Raw genomic sequence first — 23,305 nt, 5'->3', positions numbered from 1 at the left:
TATTTCTTAGAAGTTTTTTATAATTATATGTGGCATCTTAGTAACATTCCATTTCTTGTATATCACATTTTTAAACATCCTTAAAATCTTCCATTTATTGGATATGCTATTCCTAAGCATTCTTTATACCTTTCATTTTTTGTATATCCCATTACTTAACACAGTTGTACCCTTACATTTATTGTAAATGCCATTTCACCGAATTAAATGGGAGACGATACGTTTAAAATAAAATGGAAGACGATACGTTTTAAAAAATAGCGATATAGTATATTAGAAAAAAAGAAAAGAAAATGAAACGAGATGCACTATATGTCTACAATAACGATACGTATGATATTACCTAGAGACTGATCACGTTCAAACCTAAGAGACATTTCCTCTATTTGCAGAGAGAATGCGTCTTCAAGGCTTCTTCAAGGCTTCTTCCTCTATAGGTCTTTGCGACTGTGATGATGGTTCTCCTAGGATGTAATGTACGTAAGGTAATGGAGGGGAATTTCTACAATAAATTATTATATATAATATAGGAAAACATGAAATCCCTTGATCAAGCTTACGAAAAGTGAGGGGGACACCGGTCAGCTGGTCTTCCCCATTAAGTTTTTTTCCATTTCCCATTTTTAATAATGAACTGCAAAACGGGTCTTCCTGTCATAATTGCATCAATGAAATATATATATATGTGTATGTGTGTGTGTGTGTGTGTGTGTGTGTGTGTGTGTGTGTGTGTTTGGCCTGATGAGGTGATTTTCCCTGCTAGGAGGTCATTGAAACAGTTTGCTAATGTGTAGATAATAGCTCTCCAACAATCAATATATATATATATATATATATATATATATATATATATATATACAGCATGTGTCTATAGACGTTGCGAAAATAGTAGACATATACCATCTATATAGAATGACAAAGATTTTAAAACTTGGAGCCACATAATCAATATCAGCAGTATTGATCACAAGTCTTTAATAAATGTAGCACTTAGTACGATTATATGTGATATCGGTAACTCGTGGTGAGTTTTTTGGTTGCTTCTATCATTGAAATTGTTTTTAAACACAACAAATGCGAGACCATGCCTCATTTTACAATCAAAATAAGAAAATTATGTCTTTTCAGCTTTTGGTCTTACACAAGCTGGCCGCCTGGCATTTCCCGATCGTACAACACGCTTAAATGTGATATTTTAATTGATGCAGATTGCGTATGGATAGGGTGGGGCATAAATACTGTTACAAAATAAAACTCATATTTATCCCAACAAAATAATTTATTACAAAACTCAATTATGGCATAAGTATTATACAAAATGTTTCCCTTGAGCCTTCACTACACTACAAAATCTTTTGGAGGAATTATCAATAGCAGCACGCATAATATCTATTGGCATTTTCTCTCAGAATTTGTTCATTTTTATTTTAAAAGCTTCAATATTTTTACAAGAAGTAAAGCAGGCTTCACTCTCCAGAATTGGCCACAAAGTGTTAAGATCAGGTGATGAGGGAAGTCTTCCTTCTTTGCTGGTTCAGGACGGACAGTTGGCTCCACACCACTGGTGTGTTACATGAGCAGTTAGGCTTGTCGCACAATCTTGTTGAAGAATCCAAACTTCATCACCAAACACAGAATTATACCATTGGGTTAACGCACCTTCAAAAATGTCCTCAATGTAACGTTCTTTGTTCATCTTGGCCCCTTGAGGGAGAAAAACAAGTGGAGATTCCCCTCTATTAGAAATCGCCGCTCAGACCATCACTGATGGTGGTTTCTGCGTTCTGAAAATCTTTCCTGCATTATCATTGTCCCGCGACTTCTCACAAGGACTCTATCATTTTGATGCTTGTGGGGTTGTTGAAGTGAGAATAACTTTTCACCTGTGAAGATGATGTTATTGAGCGTAACTTCTCTGATACGGTTTAAGAAGTGTTGACTTCTGATAAGTATCTTTGCAAGTGTGGGTGCAGAGAGAAGCTGTCGCTTTTGGAGCTTATAAGGTGATATCTTTAGGTTACTTCATAATCATTGGTGATGTTTATGATTTGTTTGACATGTGTCTCGTGGATTTTTTTGGATTTCGCCTAATACATCGAGTTTGATTTTATTATAGTCTGATCTAATTCAGGATGACTAATCACAATTATTGCATAGATTTGAAAAAAAGATTAAGATGCTAATTAATTAAGATCTTTATTAATTAAGATACTTTGGAATTTTAGCCTCAATAAAAGAAGACGAATAAATAAAAAGCAAACGATTTCATTAAAAATAAATTAAAAATAAAAATGTAAATAAAATATTTTATTTACATTTTTTAATGAAATACTTTGCTTTTTTTCTCTGGATTTCAGTGTTAATGTACTCAGATGATAAAGGTACGTAATTATTGGTATACATCATGCATTATAGTTCCATTAACTTTATTAAACACATTTATTTTTAAAACAGGTATCTGTAAAACACCAAATTAATATATTTAATTTTTTATATTTTTCCAGGTAAGAATCTATGGTATACATCCGAAGGTTATGGTGAACTAATTATCCAACATCGGTTCGTACTTTTTTATATTAATATTAAATTGCGAAAACAATTCAAAACAAAACACACTAGAATCGATACGCAGACAAACGCATACATATTTATATATATATATATATATATATACGTGTGTGTGTGTGTGGTGTGTGTGTGTGTGTGTTTGTGTGTGTGTGCGGGAGCGCGTATAGTACACCTTAGGATATATATCAAAGTTTTCTCATCCTTGGTGCATGTCTTAATGAAGATTAGGTGCATCTCTCCCAGTGAATTAAACGCGCTCACACATATAAATCTGGAAATTTACAAAGTCTCTATATGATACATACAGTACCTAGTCTTCCCAAATGGTCACCCATCTGGTACTGGCCAGTCTCATCGTTGCTCAACTTCGGTGTTCTGGCGAGAACAGATGTATCAAACTGGTTGCACCGACGAAGATTAGCAGTTGTACCAAAAAGTTTGGTTGATTCTGCACAAAGCCTTCACAACTATAAACAAATCATCTGTGTGGATTTCTGAAGAACTGGGTCGACTTTTTTTAAATGTATTGGTAGAGTGGGCAATAATAATATTCTTAAACGACGCATTGATTTATTGTGTATTCGTTATATAAGATTTGCCTTTTCAAAGTAAATGTGATGACTATACTTGATAACAGAAGAGAAAATGGGGTTGCATGTGTTATTTGTTTTTTATGTCACTTGTGTTCGTAAATTCTCCTGTCCAGATTACGTTGAGTTTCACAAAGTAGATTTTATCACAATCAAAACAGGGTATTGAGTATACACCAGTATACTCTTATTGAGTATACACCAGTTATGACTTTAGACTTGGTGTTGAATTAAAGTTTTCAGAATTGTAGATTAGGTCGTTTGGAATATTTTGATAACTATTTTGTTTTATCTCGTGTACATGGGATTCTTATTAATGTTAATCGGTAGAGATAAATTTTTGTTAAATGTCGGGTTTATTCGGGAGCTTTCGTGATTGCGTTTTGATAAAATATGTAATACCACGATGCTTGATTCTTCAAAGTGGGGTACACACACATATATTTATATGTGTGTGTACGCAAATAATATATATATATATATATATATATATATATATATATATAAATATATATTATGGAAAAATGCGCGCATGAAAAGTAATATTCTTAAGATTTTATTAAACCTGGAAAAGTAAAGGACAAGAAATTCAACCTGGAAAAGTAAAGAACAAGATATTCTAGTAAAGTAAAAATAAGAATTTTTTAGACTTAAAATATTGCAGCTAGAAATAAAATTTGAATATTGATAAATACTTTATTTATTATTCGCATATGTTGTTGTTTATTGTTGAGTTAGAAAGGGTGTCAGTCGCTGGATTGAACTTATTTCCCCCCTATTATTTGCATATATTTATGTAGTGAAAATTGTTTGAATAAAATAAATTCATTAGTTAGTTAGTTAGTAGATGGAATTAATAATTTTATAGTTTACATAAAAATTAATAATTTTATTATATCATAATTAGGATCATTTAATTCTTTCTAACTCAACAATAAACAACAACATATGCAAATAATAAATAAAATATTTATCAATATTCAAATTTTATTTTTAGCTGCAATATTTTAAGTCTAAAAAATTCTTATTTTTTACTTTATTAGAATATCTTGTTCTTTACTTTTCCAGGTGGAATTTCTTGTCCTTTACTTTTCCAGGTTTAATAAAATCTTAAGAATATTACTTTTCATGCGCGCATTTTTCCATATAATCCATGATTTTTCCAGGCATTGCTATTGTATTAATATATAAATTTATAATATTTATTTATGATTGTCAAAAAAAATTAGCTCTCAAACACACATTTATGCAATATTTATCATTCAATCACAGTAGTTCCGAGCCAGGGTCTCTACCGAGAGTGCGGTTCATGAATTCGTGATCTGTATAGAGCGTAAACTAACAAAAAAGAAGATGGCATTCGGTGTCTTTTTAGATATCGTTGGAGCTTTTGACAACATACCCTTCAGTAGTATGTTCAAGTCGCTACGAGAACTCAATGTGCCACCAGTACTCATCCGATGAATTGAGTATATGGTGAGGCACCGAACAGTTCAAGTAGAACTACTGAGGGCAACTGTTAAAAGGGAAGTAGTTAAATGAAACCCCCAAAGTGGGATTTTATCACCTTTACTATGGAACTGTATGCTGAATCCTCTTTTAAAGGAGTTTAAAAATAGGAATATTTATGCCCAGGCTGCTGCTGATGACATCGCAGTGCTGGTCGCGGATTCAAAAGCATCATTGGTCAGACGCATTGCCAAAATGGGACTACATTTTTCATCAAATGTGATAACGAAAAATTTGAGTTCATTCAAAGAATATGTATATCATAGAATTCACTAATATTTTTAAACGATAAATTCACCATTTTTTGCTATAAAATCATAAGGAGAGTTAAAAAAAATTAGTTATTAAAAAAAAGTTCGGTTTTTTAATTATAAAAAAGAACGATACACGGGATTGAACCTAAAATCTTTCCACCAACCCCCGGTACTCTAACCGTTACGCTAACATGTCATATTAGCAACATCGCAGTAAAAAATATTTATATACAAAAAAAGTTATGCAAAATAAAAAAAAGCGTTAGTCACTTATGTACTTACTCTCCTGTTTGTAAACTCACATATTTTGTTGTAACGTTTTTCTACTGAACCAATTTTCGAATTTTTTTTTCAAAATGTAGCTAATGAGGTGTTCTATCTAACTATATAACCTGTTTGAAATTTGGTTGCGAACGGAATTAGTGGTGGGGTTTTTTAATGTGTCTCGATTCATTCAATTTCGTACTTAAGCATATATTCAACCACTACCGTGGTTGAATGATATATATGAAAGTGAATAATAGTTTAATTGAAGCGTTGCTGATAAGCACTTGTGTAAGAATATAAGAAGTCCATGGCAATTGTATTGTTAAGGGGATGTGACGCATGAACAAAAGTAAACAAACTAATTAAGGCCTTTTAAGTTTTTTTATGTTTGTATATCTATTTGTTTTCCAAAACAAATCACCTATACAAATCAGTCAATATCTATATATCAATACGATAGTGCGTATGTGATTTTCTATGTCACGTTTACATCCGGGTCGTTTATTGTAATGTACTTCCATTTCTTGTACTAAATAATTTGACCAAAGAATTCTTCATAATTCTGGGTTTCGGTTTCGATTATAGTATATGGCACACCAATAATCTATTTTTTTTAAAATAACTTTATCAAAAATGCATACACTTTCACATTTCAACGTGTACATACATATATATAAAAAAAAGAAAAAATAGAATAGAAATGTGTACACAATATTAACACAAACTATAACATACGCTAGTTCGCATTCCGTCTACAACTAGCAACATTTAACTGAACCTCAATATGTAATATCATCTAGGAATGGCGCATTATTTATCCTTATATATGATCAACAAAAGAATGAAATAAATAATATTAATCCTTTAATATATACTTAAAACCATATAACATTAGAAAAGGTATTATGTAAACACCTGCCCAGATGTGAGCTGGCAATTCAAGCTAGAGATGTATACAGCACAGTAATAAAAGTACGACCTGAGATATGAAATCTCTCTCTCTCTCTCTCTCTATATATATATATATATATATATATATATATATGTACATATATATACATATATATATGTATATATATATACATTTATATTCATTTATACATATATATATATGTACATATATATATATATATATATATATGTACATATATATACATATATGTACATATATATATATATATATGTACATATATATACATATATATATGTATATATATATACATTTATATTCATTTATACATATATATATACACATATATATATGTATATATACATATATGTATGTATATGTACACGCACGCACACACACATACACATACACACACACACACACACACATATATATATATATATGGAGGGGGGAATTGCTAAGATACTAAGGAATGATGTCGTGTGTACAGTTGTATTTTTAGTTTCGATTCTAGCTGATGGCACCTACTCATAAATATATATATATATGTATATATATATATATATATATATATATATATATATAATAAAATAAAAATTACAATTAAATTTACAAAAATGATCCAAGATGGTAAAATTAAAGTAAATTATAAATATTAATGAATTAATATTTATAAAATTATCTCAGCCAGATGTAAAAGCTCGATAAAACCAAATAGGAAATAGAACTTATAATATGAGCAAACAGTTAATAAATTATTTTAAAAATATTCAAAGTGTTTTTTAACATATTTTATTAATTGTTTGCTCATATATATATATATATATATATATATATATATATATATAAATGTGTGTGTGATTGTGTATTTGTTTATTTAATAATCGATCGAGAATGTTTTCTATAATAATAAATATGTAATCTACATAAATTACAATATCATATTTAAGCGTATCTTACAACCGGGCAACGACGAGCGGTCTGCTAGTATAAATTACACAAATTAATATGAGATATAATTTTAGGTGTAATTTTTCAGTATTTACTTCATAAGCAGAGCTAGATAACAAATTATGAAAATGTATATGACAAGCTACGCAGAATATTCCGCGTTTCATTCTCGTGAGAATTTGTCAGACTTAGTATACGAGTAGGCAGTAGTTTTGTACTTGGTTTGTTGATTTTTTTTTATTTTGTGTGGGTTTTTTTAATATAAGCCTTGCTTTTTTATTTTTCCCAATACAGATATATATTTTGTTATTATATTTTTAAGTTTTATTTTCTTAAGACTGTATTAAAATTGAGAGGTCGTACTTATAAGTGTTAAGCCGTGTTTTAGTTTAGTATGCTTTGTAGTTTTCTTTCTCTACCAAAAATCCACACATGTAAAATTTCTCAGGTACGCATATTCAATAACAGGTGCACGTCGATGGCAATCCCCGTCTGAAAAGTCGGTCAACTCTAAAGTTTTTACTGTGATGAACATATTAGATGGTACAGTGAAAGTGAAGAAACGTGACCAAAATCTTGACGACTATGTCTACATTCAGCAAAATGATATGTCACCACGCTTCGCCCTCACTGTGCGTGTACTACTTCATAAAATACTTTTCTAGCAAATAGATCAAGCGTCGAGGAGACCTCGATTGACTGCCGCGCTCAACCGCCTTCAATGAATTTCTCGGGGGGGGGGGGTTGTAAAGGAATGGTGTTTTTGCACGCAAGACACGCAATATTGATGAGACGATTTTTTCCTATTGCCCACTTGAAAGGATTAAGTTGGTTATTTTGTTTTCTGGCGCTTCAACCATTTGTATGGTTATTTAACCCAGTAAATTTGGAGAGAGAAACATTGTTTCTAGTTAGTTATATCATAAAACATTTATTCATACTAGTCATATTCTAGAGGAAAATTGTTTTCGTTTTAGGCTTTGCAAAATATGATTGAGTTTTGAGAAGGAACGGAAAAAGTAATAGCATCAGGTTGGTCTGGTAGAACCAAGCGTTTAAAAAGAAATTCCGGCTGAAAATTGTGTCATGTCTTTTTTGTTTCATTTTACTTCATGGCAGCATGAAAGAAAGCAATCAGAAATCACAACAGGCTCATCTTTCCTTCTGCTTAACCAAGCTGGTAACACCCGTAAGGGTAGTAGTTCATGGTCTCCACGCTGTTCAAAGAATAATTGCAACAAGTTGATGAGTTAAGTGATGCCTTCCAAGGATGAATACTGCGAGTCCGGTAGTTATCATGGAATTCACTGTAAATAACCGTCTGAATGGCGGACAAAGGGTAGGTCAAAATGTAAACCTTACAATCGCCTCGTAGGGACATTATATACGTAATAATGAAAGTCAGCCAAATTGTAGAGCACAACAGTGTGCTAAGAATATAAGGTTCACTCGACATAAGGACATTAATGCTTGCAAATGATAATAACATTCCGCCCTACGTAGGGGCAATAATACGTCTCAAAGAGACAAAAAGGTTTGAGGCCCCATGCCTCGAATAAGGAGGTGAGTTTTCACGTCCATTCGACTTGCTGTCGTTCTGAAAACTGGCGCGACCTGCAATATAAACATAGCGCCAAAATACAACTCGGCAATTAATAACAACAATCAATCCGATAGGTCAAAACAAAATCATGGGCGGTCAAACCGACCAATTAAAGGCCTGCTTATCTCTTTAGAATTTCTCACAGAAGTTCTCAGGAGCAAACACTTCATCCCTATATGAGATACGTAGATATTCAAATATTCCATTAATATTCTCCTTTACATTTTAATGTGCACAAAATGTGGGCTCTGAATTGCAGGAGTTGATGCCGATGTTGAGTATCCGTAAGATCCAGTCTGGTTTTGTTACCACTGCTATGGAAGTTATGTGTTCAACTGAATATATAGGTTTGTTATTATATTTGCTTGTTTGTGTACAGCCTAGCTTCTACGTATAGGAGTAGTATAGATCGTGTACGGCATAATCGTGGTTACACACTGGTTCTCGTCAAATCACCGAATTTAAGCAACGTCGAGCCTGGTTAGTACCAGACGGGTGACTATTTGGAAATTCTAGGAGCTGTATGTGCTCTCCGCTGATCTTGGTATTTGTTTCCAGTCGTCTTTTACATACTCTTTACTTTCAACTGGTATCTAATAATGTCGACCCAGGAGAGGTGTGGTTGGAAATTACGCACCTCCTGCCAGAAAAAATTTCACGTGCAGGCACCCCTTCGTGCGTATCCATAGTCTGAAGGAGCCTGTGTTTGTGTTATTAGATCGTATTTGTTTTAGCCTTTATTGCAGTTATCCACTCCAGTCATACTGCAAAGTATTCGTTTATATTTATTTGATGTACATATTTTAGTTTAGCCGTTGCCAGCAGACCTACAAACAAACACATGTCCGTCATTTATATATAATACTATTCATACTTCATTTATATACAATAATATTCATACTTCATTTATATAATCGATCATCTGTTTCTGAGTATCACAAGTAATTTAAGGAAAGGAGAGAGTCTGTGAGAGATGATGAGAGGCGTGTGAGGATTAAGGAAGTCAGAAGTATTGTCAGTGTCGAACGTTGCACATAATTATTCGCGAGGAGCTGAAGATGCGGAAGATTTGCGTAAATTTTATCCCAAGGGTGCGCCATACTTGTCACAGACTATTTGACCAAAATGCACATCAAGACACTCTCTCACCGTCTCTATAGTCCAGATCTTGCTCCCTGCGTCCTTTTGGTTATTCCCTTAAATTGAAGGAAAACCTTAGAGGTTCTCGAGGGTCATTGACATGCTTACACAAAAGGTTTTCCATGCGGCTTTTCAGAAGTTTTTGGAACGGTACAAGGGCATTGCAACCGGAGGAGACAACTTAGAAGGGGACTGCAGTTTTATTTATGTACGATCAATAAAAGTGCCACACGAAAAATATCTGGAAATTCATTTAAAGCACATCATAACTTGGAACAGATTTAACCTTGGGGTATCTTGGGCACATATTAAAGTCATGAAAAAAACTTAAACTCACAACTGCAGTTACAACATCGTAAAAGCTCGCAACTTGGCCCATATTATAGCCAATGAAGTCTCGCATCTTATAAGATGTTTTACCTTAGAATATTCAAGGTCGAAATTTGAATGGAATTAAAAAAACATTTTCCAAATTATTTGTAAGAGTAACAAATTTCTGATTGCTCCGTTTGATTTTGTTGTTTTAGTTTTACGACATAGCGAATCTTGCTGTATTATTTAATGCCGAATTCAGTCATTTTCGTCGAATGTTTTTTTTTTTTTGCTTAAAATTCCTTACACTTTTAAATATTTATTTCTGTTGTTTGATTTGTTATTGTCTCAAGGAAAATTGTTGTATTTACACAATTACATGTTTTATGTATTCATAACTGCATACTTACAATTGTATACTTCTGTATGACAGCTGCGTGTATGAGTCGTTTATTTTGGTTGGTCTTTTCCAAACTCTTGTGTTTTCTATTGCTAGATTGTACCTCATTTATCAAATCAATTTATTAGCAACAAAATAGCAAAGTGCATATAAATAAAAATAGAAAATATTGCACCAATATTTGGGTTAATGTTTGTCTAAAGCTACTTTTAACCTGCATATGGTAGGCATCATCACGAGCCACTGTGACACACTGTTTCATGCGTAGAAACATCAATAGGTAATGCTGTCTTCCTCTGCTGAAATGAAAGCGACAATGGTATTTGTTTTTCAGGTGACCACGGAGACCGCGACTAAATGTTGAAGTGGAAATAAATTAGACTTATATTCCCGTTGATAATGGTGTATAGTAGATAGTTTTAGGTGTGCTTATTTCTTGATGCCATAACGGATCTTTTAATTGTCTTTTTTATTTGATTTTGTTTAAAGCAAAATTTCCTATTTCTGGTAGTAATGATAAAATAATAAATATCAATTGATTTTAAACTACCAGTCAAACTAATATCATCCACCGGTGTATTTTTACGCCTGAGAAAATATCTGCACATTTAATATGCGTATTTATGATAATCGGGGAAAATAACTTCATAGTTAAATATTTTGAGTTTTATAAAGAATCGGAATCAGAATCGGTAATTGTATCAGAATCGGGAATTTAGTACGGAATCGGTAATTGTATTGTAATCGGGAAAAATATTGGAAATGTCTCATCACTATTATTAGAACTAGGTTCCTTTGCACAATTAACTATTTAACAGGAGTCTTGATAATAGTTATTATATTTTCTATCATAAATAACTGTTATATCTCTTTACGTCTTAATAAAAGAAGGGCTGTATGCCTGGCCACAAAACTAAAACAAATATTAACATTAAATATAAGAAAAAGTTATGGACCCAATGTTCCAATTCCATTCATTCTTGGAGGTTGAATCGGATTTCTCCGTAAAAGGAAGTTTAATGAGAATATCAAGTTCATGAGTAGTCATCAGTCGCATAGACATCCCAGTTAAAGGAGATACCAACGTAATGGATTTAGCATGTCTTGCATGGCGTTGTTGACGTCCTCCCACATACAGCGCCTGGTATTTCCAAATGATAGTCACCCATCTAGCACCGACCAGACTCAACGTTGCTTAACTTCGGTGATTTAACAAAAACTGGTAAAGTGAATAACAAATTTAACATCTGGCCCAAAAACAAAGTGTATTATTTGTTTCGATGTTAAACGTAGTTTATTTTGGTGTCGAAAAGTGAAAAGGAAATCTTTCTAGATTGAGGCATTTTTTAAAATTATTTTTGTTCCAATAGAGACAGACTCTTTTATATAACTGGATGGCCCCTACATTATAAACTAACCTTTTGTTAAATTTTTAGCCTTGCAAGGAAGACATTAAACAAGAGAAAGCATAATGATAAAAACAAACTTAAAAATATACACTACTACTATGAATAATAATACGATTAGATTACAACCTCATCCCAACAACTGTAATTACTGCATCTGACATTATCAGCTTCCCAGATTTTACTCTAAAAGTACTTATGTACTTATTCTAATCATATTAGCATCAGTTTTTTCCCCCAGAGTATACTCCAACAAGTCATTTCTAAATACACCACTTCATCGTTAACAAACCCTTATAATAAACAAGTAGATACTCACTCCTTAAAACATTATGTAAAAACGTTTCCATATCTTACGTTTTCAAGGTACCCATACCTAAACGTATTAGCCTGAAAAGACTGCTTAAAAAAACTTCTTTCTGCAATTCATATAAAATAACAGAGTTATACGTTTTTCTACAAATCACCTGCATTCAACTATCCATAAAATACACCCATAAAAGATTAAAGTACGGCGACTGGCGTGAAACACATCGCAAAATACCAGTTCAATATTTTTAATAACAACAAATTCCAAATAAATTAAATGTAACTTGAATGTCACCACTGACAAAAAAAGTGCTAAGTAAATCAGCTTTGGGTAACTGTTTGTATAGGTTGAAGCTTTAAATTCTCAATACTAGTAGTATTAAGAATACAATTACGAATTTCTTAAGAGGTATATCCAGCCATGGTTGAGGGAACGAAAACAAATAACTCGCTTAGATTAAATACGACTTTCATACAATCCAGAGTTTGATATAAATATGACTGCGGTGTATAAAACAAACCTGAATACACCTGAACAAGGTCGGAGATTGCATAAACTGTAACAATGTGAGAATAAAATCCAAAATGAAGGTCATATATGGTATAATTCCAATAATAGATATTTTAATTAAAAGCATATAATTATTACAATAGAAAAATGCGAGCATGAAAAGTGATATAGTTTAGCTTAAACATGGAAAAGTAAAGGAGTATTTGTTAAAACTAGAAAAGAAAAGCACCAGATATTCTAGTAGAAATATAATAAATTTATAACTGAAAATATTGCATCATTAAGAATTGATTCTATAATGTTGTAAATTGAATTAAAAAAAAAAGATCTTAATGCTGCGATATTTTAAATTATAAATTTATTATATTTTTTACTAGAATATCTTGTTCTTTTCTTTTCCAGTTTTAACAACTAGTCCTTTACTTTTCCATGTTTAAGCTTAACCACATTCGTTTTCATGCTCGCATTTTTCTATTGGAATCCATATTTTTTATGCTTCCAGTAAATTAATTTTTTCTTTGTTTAATTTCAGCCTTATTTTTTGTCCCCACCAACATAACATACTAATATGCAATAACAATGTACGGCACTCGTCTGCTTTCAATAAAATCTTACCAATTATTTCCCTTTCATGCTTTCATTCCCTATGTTTCACTTGTTACTTCTCTTTTCGCGAGAGCGGTGAATCGGTAGTAACAGTAGTCGCTGAAACGACGTGGTTGCTACGAAAACCAGTCATAAAAAAACGTCGCACGCCTCCTTACGATTTTTACGTTTTCGAATACCAGTAAATTCATCATAACTTTTGTTTTACTCAAGGAAAATTGAAATAATAACTGTAATAATTGTTTGAAATTTGGTCGAAAAATGAGTGAGCGGTGAAGCTTTAACGCAGTTCTAAATGACTAAAACTGCCACTTAACCATATATGCAAACAAGGTTATGTTTAAATTATATAGCGTGGTACAGAGAGAGTAATATATACGTGTATGTATATAGTAGAAAAATGAACCATTTGGTCACCCATTGATCTTAGATAACATTGTTTGAATCATGAAGAAGTCTGTTTGGAAAGCCAGTCAAATATTTAAAAAATATAAAAAATTAAAAAGGCAACATCAACATGTAATGTTTTACTGTTCGACATATGTCACTTCCCATTCTTTTACTCATTTAAATAAAACGCAATTCCACTATATGTAGCCTATATTACAACATAATGCATAGGTGTGTTTTAATTAGTTTCTAGTAAGTCTTGTCTATACAAATATATAAACATGTGCACATACTTCATCTATCTATAATATAAAAAACAAAAATTTGTTTAAATTTATGTATGTATATTTATATGTCTGCCTAAAACTTTCGACATAGGCTACTGATTGTCACGAGATCGGTACTGTTTTTAAGCTCGGCCCTTCGGACGCCAAATACCGAAATATTAGCTAAAAAGATTAATTCCTTCACCTTCAACTGGGCACTTTTCTACAGGGAGGGTCGATTTTTCGCCAACATTTTCGAAAGTCATCCACTCTGTTCGATTATCTAGTCTTAATTTAAACCTACGTCACTTTCGGGTTGGCGATGGGCGCCACAGCGAAGACATCACTTTTTTCACATTTTTTCCTCCTATGCGGTACGGGTTCGAGCCATCTTGCCTACTACCATTTTTTTTTTTTTGCTAAACACACACCTCAAAATACCCGGGCAACGCCGGGATCGCAGGCTAGTTTTATATAAATAACACATTCATTATTTTATTTAACATGTTTTATTTTATTAGAATCATATTAATCATTCTTTTTAGATGATTTGTTACTTTAAATGCATTTCGTTTGGGCGCCATTCCATTCAGTCCATATCTTAAATGCGACAAACTTAATATGTAATCATTTTCCTTATTTAATTAATGGATCTGTTTCGTTTTTTGTTTGTTTTGTTTTTGTTTTTACTTCTATTTATCGTTCGAACGCTGCATTTATAGAATTCCCTGATTACTTCCGTTATTTGATCATTTGAGTTTTTCTTTTATTTCTACCTTTTTTTTTTTATCTCTTCCGGTGCTATTCTCTCTATTTTCTTGCCGTTGCTTTCGTTATTTTTTTCTTATTTGATTTACTAAATCACATTTTCTCTCTCTCTCTCTCTCTCTCTCTCTCTCTCTCTCTCTCTCTCTCTCTATCTATCTATCTATATATCTATCTATCTTTCAATTATACCATTGTTTCTCTTTCTCGCTCTTTCTTCCTCGACCATTTCTTTCTATCTCTCACGTTCGTTCTCTTATCAACCGTTTTCCTTTTCTTTTCCCCATATTTGTGCATACGTTTTTTTTCTCTTTCTTTTTGCCCATTCTCTCTTTCTCTCTCTCTTTTTTTCCATCAACATTCTTTCAATCCCATCTTTTCTCTTTTGTACAAGAGCGTTTAAAAAGCACATGCGTGTGCGAAAACACTTTGGAATTATAATGAAATTCGTTGTTTTGGAAGAACCACGAATTAATTGTACTTAAAAAAAAAAAAGCCGAATCGAATTTTTGTCTATTCCCATTTTTTTTTTTTTTTTTGTTCCTGCGACAGTCCACATGTCGTTTTCTTTCCTTCCTATACATGAATCTCTCTCACTTTCTCTCTCTAATTTTATGTATTTTTCTTTCTATTTCTATTTTCTCCATATATATATATATATATATATGATAAAAAGTCTATATACTAAATTCCGAGATGCTGCTCATCTTACTGTTTATTTCTTTCAGCATATTAAAATGTTCAATTCTCAATTCTTGACAGTACCTGTTTCGTAGCGAGAAAACAATCATATTAGCGTTACGAAACAGATGCTGCCAAGAAATAATTGTTTTAACATGCTGAAAGAAATAAATGATAAGGTGAACAACATCTTGGAATTTGAAATATAGACTTTTTGTTATTTATTTGTATATGCTCTGTAGTTATATTTAACATATATTGAGCTTCATAAATAAAAGGGTGGGTAAAATTAAAAAGTGAAATATAATTGAATAAGCGTATTTTTCCATATATATATATTCTATCTAGATACTACATGTTGGGGAAGAGCAACTTGCTTATTTTGAAATATCAATTTAAGTCAATTAAGCAAGTTGCTCTGCCCAGACTGTATTCTATAAAAGTAATTCTTTCTCTCTCTCTCTCTCTCTCTCTCTCTCTCTCTCTCTCTCTCTCTCTCTCTGTGTTTTTTTTGTTTGTTTGTTTTTTTTGTTTTGTGTTTTTTTAGTTTTTCTCTGCGTGTGTGTGTTTTTTTGTTTTTTGTTTTTTTGTTTTGTGTTTTTTTGGAGTGTGAGTTCAGCTTCTATAGACTCGGAAATAGCTTAACCGACATTTTTGAAATGTCACACGAAGGTATTTGATGTGCCTGTGAGTGTTCGTACGTACGTTTTGTATCGGTATGCGTCTGATTAGTATCAAATATCGATAATCGAAAATATTCGATTTAATAAGTCAAATTTTGACTAAAATGAACACTTTTACAAAGACTAATATCAACAGTGCATTTGAGGATTTGCGTTTCATATGTAAATGTATATACGTAAATATACTTTTATTTTTTGCAAAAAGAAAACATTGATTTACATAAAGCCTGGTTTACTTGCGTCAAAAAAAAATTCGCAAACTACAAAGGGCGTAAAAGAAGGGTGTAGCTTTTGAATTTAAAGACGGTCATTCCACAATTTATGGACCGTGCTTTAATGATAACGTTATTTTTTTGCACACATTTTTAATATGTTAACTATTCTGTATTTTTACTTAACAATTTAAAAACGAAAGATATCTTACAAATTAAATCTAACTTTAAAAAAAAACATAGAAAAAACAAAAAGTCCGGAAATTGCAACAAAACAATAAAATAAAAAAATGCCGCTCTTCTCCATTTATCAATGTCGATACGTAAGGATATATTGGTACTTCTACAGTTTAAGAACCGTGTAATTTTTTCCTCATTGGGATTTTCAATTTCTCGATTTCTCGAAATATAATTTTGTAAAAAGAAAACACCACCTCCCTACATATTTATACATCTATAAAAGTGAGTACATGTGTGTGAGGACAATTCGCCATATATATAATCAACGAATTTTTGTTTTACAGATTGGAATTTTGGCATATAACGAATTCAGGCAAGTAAAAATCTTTTTAATTGATGTTCAACCGAAAAAAGATCTGCTAAGACGTTAAAATTGAAAAACTGGTTAGTGGCGGCTCATCGAATTTTTATCTGTTTGTCAACTGTTTCACGAAGTCGCATGCGTGATTCGTTCACGTGATCGACTCCTTAAGAAAAATAGGTTTGAAAACACTTTTTAAAGATCATATCAAGCTGGCTTAACGGTTATCGTGCTTGACTGGCTGTTTTTAGGTTTTGTTTTCAATCCCAGCATAAGCGGTTAAATGTTTAGAAAAAAAAAGACAATACTCCCGTGCTCATGTCTCAGTTTCTGTATGAATTAAAATATAACATTTATGCGTATTTTACTACCGGGCAACGCCGGGAAGCCTGCTTGTATTTTTTTTTTAATATTTGTCTGAGGGAGGCACCACACAGGGCGTTTACTGATTAAATCTGCGCTACAAATCAAATTTTCACCGTATCGTAATCTTTTCTTAAGGAAACTTTTTGCACATAAAAACATTTTCTGGCGCTGCTTCGTTATAATAGCAAAATTCGAAAATCGAAATATTGAATGTAAACTAAAACAATAGTATCTACTTAATAACCATGTCGAATTTAGTAACATATCCAAAATTACGAAAGACGAATCTATAAAAAATAATTATTAATGAAAATAATTATGGAAATAACTTTCAAATTTATATAAAACTAGCCTGGGTGCCCGGGTGTGTAGCGGTGTAGGCTGAGCAAAAAAAAGTAGTAGTAGTCAGGTAGGCTCGAACCCGTGACGGGAAGGCTGAAAAGAAAGCGGAAGAAACTATTACGTCTAACCGCTACTCAATTACACGACCGAACGTTAAAATTAGGCAAAGTCAATCCAATCGATACCTTGGCTTGCAAAAATTGCTTGCAAAAAATAGATCTCGCCTTGTAGAAAACTGTTTAATCGAGCGTGAAGGAATTACCGGTTACAGATCAATTCAGATTTGTTCCAAAGATTCCAATCTCTTATGTATCAGGTTGCATGACTGTATACGAAAAATTAACGTAGTAGTTTGGTAGAGATCGTTTCGCACATACAGACAATTTCACTTTTCTAATATATATATATATATTGTTTCACTTACAATATATTTTTCTTCTCATATCACTCGCCTGAAGATGACTTATGGAGGTCGAAAATGCGCGAATAAGGCAACAGGATGTTCGGAAACTAGCTTGTCAAAAAGAAAAATGGATTGTAAAAGAAACAAATAAGAGTTGTCTCTTATTAAAAAATGAGAAAATGCTGCCCAAATATATATATATATATATATATATATACATATATCATTTCCCCCCTTTTTCCTGTTTCTTGCTGTACCATTCAAATTGAATCCTTATAAACTGTTAAATGACTTTTTAATGCAAATATGATAAACCTCATATTATTTGTTTCTTTTAGCAAACGTAGTATTGTTCAAATTGAATGTAACGTAACAAATTAGAGTATCTTCTGACTCATTTATCTCCAAATCAGCCAAGAGTTTTTTTTTTTTATCATGGCATCTTCTCTGCCAGTTTGATGTGTGGTTACAGATCTACTAGGTCTTTTTTTTCTCAGGCTATATATATATATATATATATATATATATATATATATATATATATATATTATGTTCGCAAAACAAAGAGTTCCGTACAGTGGGGCAGATTGCTGAAACATCTTTTACTTGGTGCTGGTATCACTAAGTGAAAGATTTTAATGGAATATTGAGATAACCTGCCCCACTAGTTTTGAGTCATTTGATGAGCGGTTTGGGTTACGATAAATAAGAGATAATGATGAAAAATAAATATGTTTATGACAAGCACAAAGTCACATCAGTGAGGATCAAGAATGCATTACTTCAAGATCAAAACCTTGCTTACGATAATAACTTACATAATAACTGTTACATGAGTAACAGTTACATAAGTGTTACATGGGTAACAGTCACATAAGTGTTACATGGCTAAATTACGGTCCAAACAATACTAAGTTCTTTCTCTCTATAAGAAACATCGCCCATGGAGTGTAAAGACTAAAAGCGAAAATAAGGGGAGCTGGAGTTACGAGGCTGCCGAAATATTCTACGGTCTACTTTCTAATTTGTATTAATAAAATCCATCCATCATGCTTCCGTTCAGTCTTGAAAGAAAAAGGATACCCTTTAGGGGGAGTAGCGTGTGTAATTGTGAGGCAAGGGTTTCGCATCCCTAACCACACTTCTCCTGAATCGGCACTGTTTGAGTCCAGTGGCAAGGAGAAGACCAGAACGACTGGAAACAATGCCGAGATAATCAGAGAGCACATACAGCACCTGAAAGTCACAAATGGTCACCCATTTAGTACTGACCAGGTTCAACGGTGCTTAACTTCGGTGATCCAGCGGGAACCGGTGTGTCAACGTGATTATGCCGTATATTAATATAATAGAGCATTATTGGTACTTCAAGAAAGCAAAATTACAGCTTGGGCATAGAATACAAATTTCAATTTGGTCCTGGATATGACCTTAAACTACATCCGATCGTCAAGCCCCAACTTGCGGGCTTTGGGTAGTGTGGAGCCACCCTTTAATTGCCATTGCTCCCAGGTCCACTCTAGCCCGAAGTGATAGTACCTGTTAGGGTCCCGACTAGGGGTTAAATTTTTAAAAATTGAAAAAATATATATATTCTATTAAAAATACTTTCTAGAAAATCACTGGATTCGGCATTACATAATCTGAAAAGGGTTGATATGCCGTAAAACAAAAACAACCAACTAACAACCAACAAATTCATTTCGCAAGTTCAGATGGCAACTAAAATCTATCTTTAAATCATTTTTATATTATATGATTTAATTAACCAATCAATATTTAAAGAGTTTGTTTTTTCTTGAAACTTTCAGTAATCAAATTATCGGAGCTTCTATATTATATAAAGAAAAATATTGAATTTCGAGTTAAACAAAAGGTACCTATGTAATTGTCAGGTCTCAAATAGTTATGTATCCAAAAATTACGAAAAACGATGATGTCGAAAAATACCTTTTAATGAAAAAATACATTTGTGAAAGTAAAGCGAAATCACTTCATTGCGCTTACTAAAAAATAACTTGACAGGGGAGAGTATATAAATTTTGTTGCTATGGCAAACGTAATTCAAAATGTCGAACAAAATGCATTCCCCATATAAACTTCATCGAAAACAGTTTTTCATTAATAATTATTTTTTTACTTTATTGTTTACCGTAATATTTTGATATGTTACTGTTTTCGACTTGGCAATTATTTAGGAACTATCTGCTTTACTTATAATTCAATATATTTTTTTACGTTTTTATGATATAAAAGTGCCACAAATCTTTTAACGTTATGTTATATTTTATGTTTTCCTTATTGCCATATTATTTATCTCATATTTCTTTTATTTGATACCAGATTATTTCAAGATATTCCTCAGAAATTATTTTCTTCTTCTTCATAATCTTTTTAGACTTAATGCAATTCTTTTTTTATCTCGTCATTAGTTTGAGTAGCCGTCCAACGACATTCATAATACCGAGATCTTCTTTAATATGTTAAAAATATTGAGACGAAAATACGCCAAAAATAATCGAAATCATTGAATGCTATTGTGATAGCTTAGACGACTGTCATAAGCTTAGATTTTTTTATTTTTTTTAGTGAAGTTTTCATCCTTTTTTTTCGTTTCTCACTTTAACCTCTTTTGTCCTCTTATTATTCTTCATTCTCCTCTTTTTCTTATTCTTTTTGCTGAATGCTTTTGATATTCCTTTTGGGTTTTTTTTATTTTACTTTTAATCATTTTCCTTATAATTATCTATACTTCTTCATCTCCACGTTTTATTTTCCCTGGTGCGATCAGATCAGGTTACCTGAAGATTCCAGCTTTCTGGCCTAAAATGCACCAAAGATTAATGTTATTATTATTACTGCAAAGTCAAAAGAATTTACGCTACAAAACAACTAAATCTAACCCCATGGATAAATATTAGAAGATATTAAGAACTTGAAGAGTAAAAACTTTTATTTAAAACTAGCGCTGCGCCACGTCACACAAGTTAAACATAGAATCGAGTACACTCAATATCAAGTACACTTAACATCGTGAACTCAGAGTATGGGAAATTCCCATATGCAAAAAACAAAATCACTAAAAAAAAAAATGCCCTAAAGGTAAGGATAATGAGTAAATGTTGAATAAAATGATGGTTAAAATTATTATTAACTTGCCAGGATTCGAACCTGAAATCGTAGTCAAACGCGTTAGACATTACGTCACAAGCCTTGTCCGTATGCCGAAAGATGTTACCGCGACTGTATACAGACATTGCTAAATTCCACTGACATAGCTTTTTGCGACAAATCTAAGAAACAGCCCCAAAACCCATATTTCGGGCTTTTTGAGTGACTTACCGTTGGTCGTTACAAGCAATATATACGTAAGGACAATCTAGGGACTCACACCTTTCAGGGAAAAAAAGAATTTTTCAATTCGGTGCATCCGTTCGAAAGTTTTATTGTTATATATACACACACATAAATAAATAAATACACATTTAGAATTTTATTAATAGTATAGATAAATGGATTTGTAATTAAATTGAAAAGGTTGATATGCCGTAAATCAAAACAACAAACTCAAACAGCATGAATAATATTTGAAGGTATAAATAATTTGAAGAATAACAACACTTTTCATAGAATTACAATATCGGATACAAACTAGTCCGAAAAGGTCGATATGCTGTAAAGACCAAACCGTTCTTCTTTCATATTTTTATTAAAACTCAGTGTCCTTTTTTTTATTCTTCGTTTTCTCCTTTTGATTCTTTTTTTCATCTTCCTTCTTACTCTATTTTGTTGTCTTTACTACGTTTTGTTTTCTAATATTTTTACGTGTCATCATCTTGCTCTTCTTCTTTTTCTTCTTTTTCGTCTTTCCTATTCTTCTTATTCTATCTTACTATCTTTTCAATTTTCGTCGCCTTCATTGTCATCCTCTCTTTTTGCTCCGTTCTTCAATTGATCTAACATCCTTGCCTGCAGAATGTGTCTTTCCTTTCAACTGAACGCACTCGTCGACACGACATCTTTACAAGTAAGTCTCGCTCTTAAAACGCGACAAAATAACTGACAAACGAAAAAAAAAAGAAAAGCATTTTTTACAAACGACCACAGAATCTTTACAGCTAACCAAAGAAAATAAATCAATAAATAACTCGAAAATTCTGAGGCATTTTACCGATTGACAGATCTCCATTGTGTATTTTTCCTCCACCCCTTCGCCATTTCTCGTTTTCATTTTTTTCATCATTCGCTTCATTTTTTGTTTCTATTGACAGTCATTGCGATGTAACCATATCGCGACACGACTTCTACATATTCTAATTATACAATTTTTACATCCGGGGCCTGATTCATTGCCGGCAATATTTAACTTTTTTTTTACTCTTCTGAAAGAAGCATTTTAGTCTGAAGCGTTTGACTACAAAAGCTTTATTATGATAAAAAAATGTTACTTGCATATGGCTATAAAACATAATAATATGAACTCTTTTTTAATATGCTAATAAGACGTAATGTTTGTAACGGTATAAATTAGATTAGATATTATAAAACATAAAGTTCTCTTAAGAGATTTTAAATGTCGGACACGAATAGCATTTAAGCTAACGTGCAGAAGTTTTCCTTTTGTCACAAACATCGATCATGGAATGTGAAGAATACATAGCATGATTAGGAAAGCAACAGTTATGAGATTACCTAAAAAAAATCAAATTTCTACTCTCCAGATCATCCTTTATGGAGACGTTGTGAATCTTCACGGAATACCATTTGTAAGTAGCCTAATTTCGAAAGAGCCAGGGAAACCAATGCCACTGTATGTATATGTGTGTATCCTTTTTTTGTGTGTGTATGTGCGTAAATTTGAGTAAAAAGATTATATACGTGATCATATTGAAATATACACACTTGATTTTTTTTCTTATAAATAACCATTAAGCAAGTTCCAAATCTCACTACAAGATAAAGATTAGCAAGCTTCTGTAGCTGACATATACTCCTGAATTGAACACGTACATCAAATCCGTTGCCAAAGTTGCTGGAAAAATGGTGGAATCATTCTACCGCTACAGTAAATATCTCAATTCTCTACCTGTTTAAAAGCCAAGTATAAAGTACTGTTTCCACATATGGACAGAAGCTGCTAGAGGCACCTTATCTACCTTGATTAAATTCAAAATAGACTTTGTAGCCTAGAAGGGGGTGCCCTTTTCTCTTCCCTGCAATCTCTTTCCCACAGAAGAGATTTGAGAGCATGTCTCTGCTTTATCATTATTTTCATGGAAAATGCTCGTTTGAGCTCCAATCTATGCCCCCCTTGCCTGAC

At 32.3% G+C, this 23,305-nt stretch overlaps 1 protein-coding gene across 1 annotated transcript in view; it reads left to right on the top strand.

Moving 5' to 3' along the window:
• LOC145246740 (neuronal acetylcholine receptor subunit alpha-10-like) overlaps positions 1-23,305 on the top strand; it is a 550,490-nt gene that overhangs the window by 60,468 nt on the left and 466,717 nt on the right. The window contains exon 2 of the mRNA XM_080108500.1: positions 2,505-2,559. The gene's annotated coding sequence lies outside the window, so the exon portion shown is untranslated. The remainder of the gene's footprint in view (positions 1-2,504; positions 2,560-23,305) is intronic.

The sequence above is a fragment of the Euprymna scolopes genome, chromosome 24 (genome assembly GCF_053919585.1).
Source record: "Euprymna scolopes isolate OS-2025 chromosome 24, ASM5391958v1, whole genome shotgun sequence".
NCBI lineage: Eukaryota > Metazoa > Mollusca > Cephalopoda > Sepiida > Sepiolidae > Euprymna > Euprymna scolopes.
This window is presented reverse-complemented; position numbering and strand designations above follow the sequence as displayed.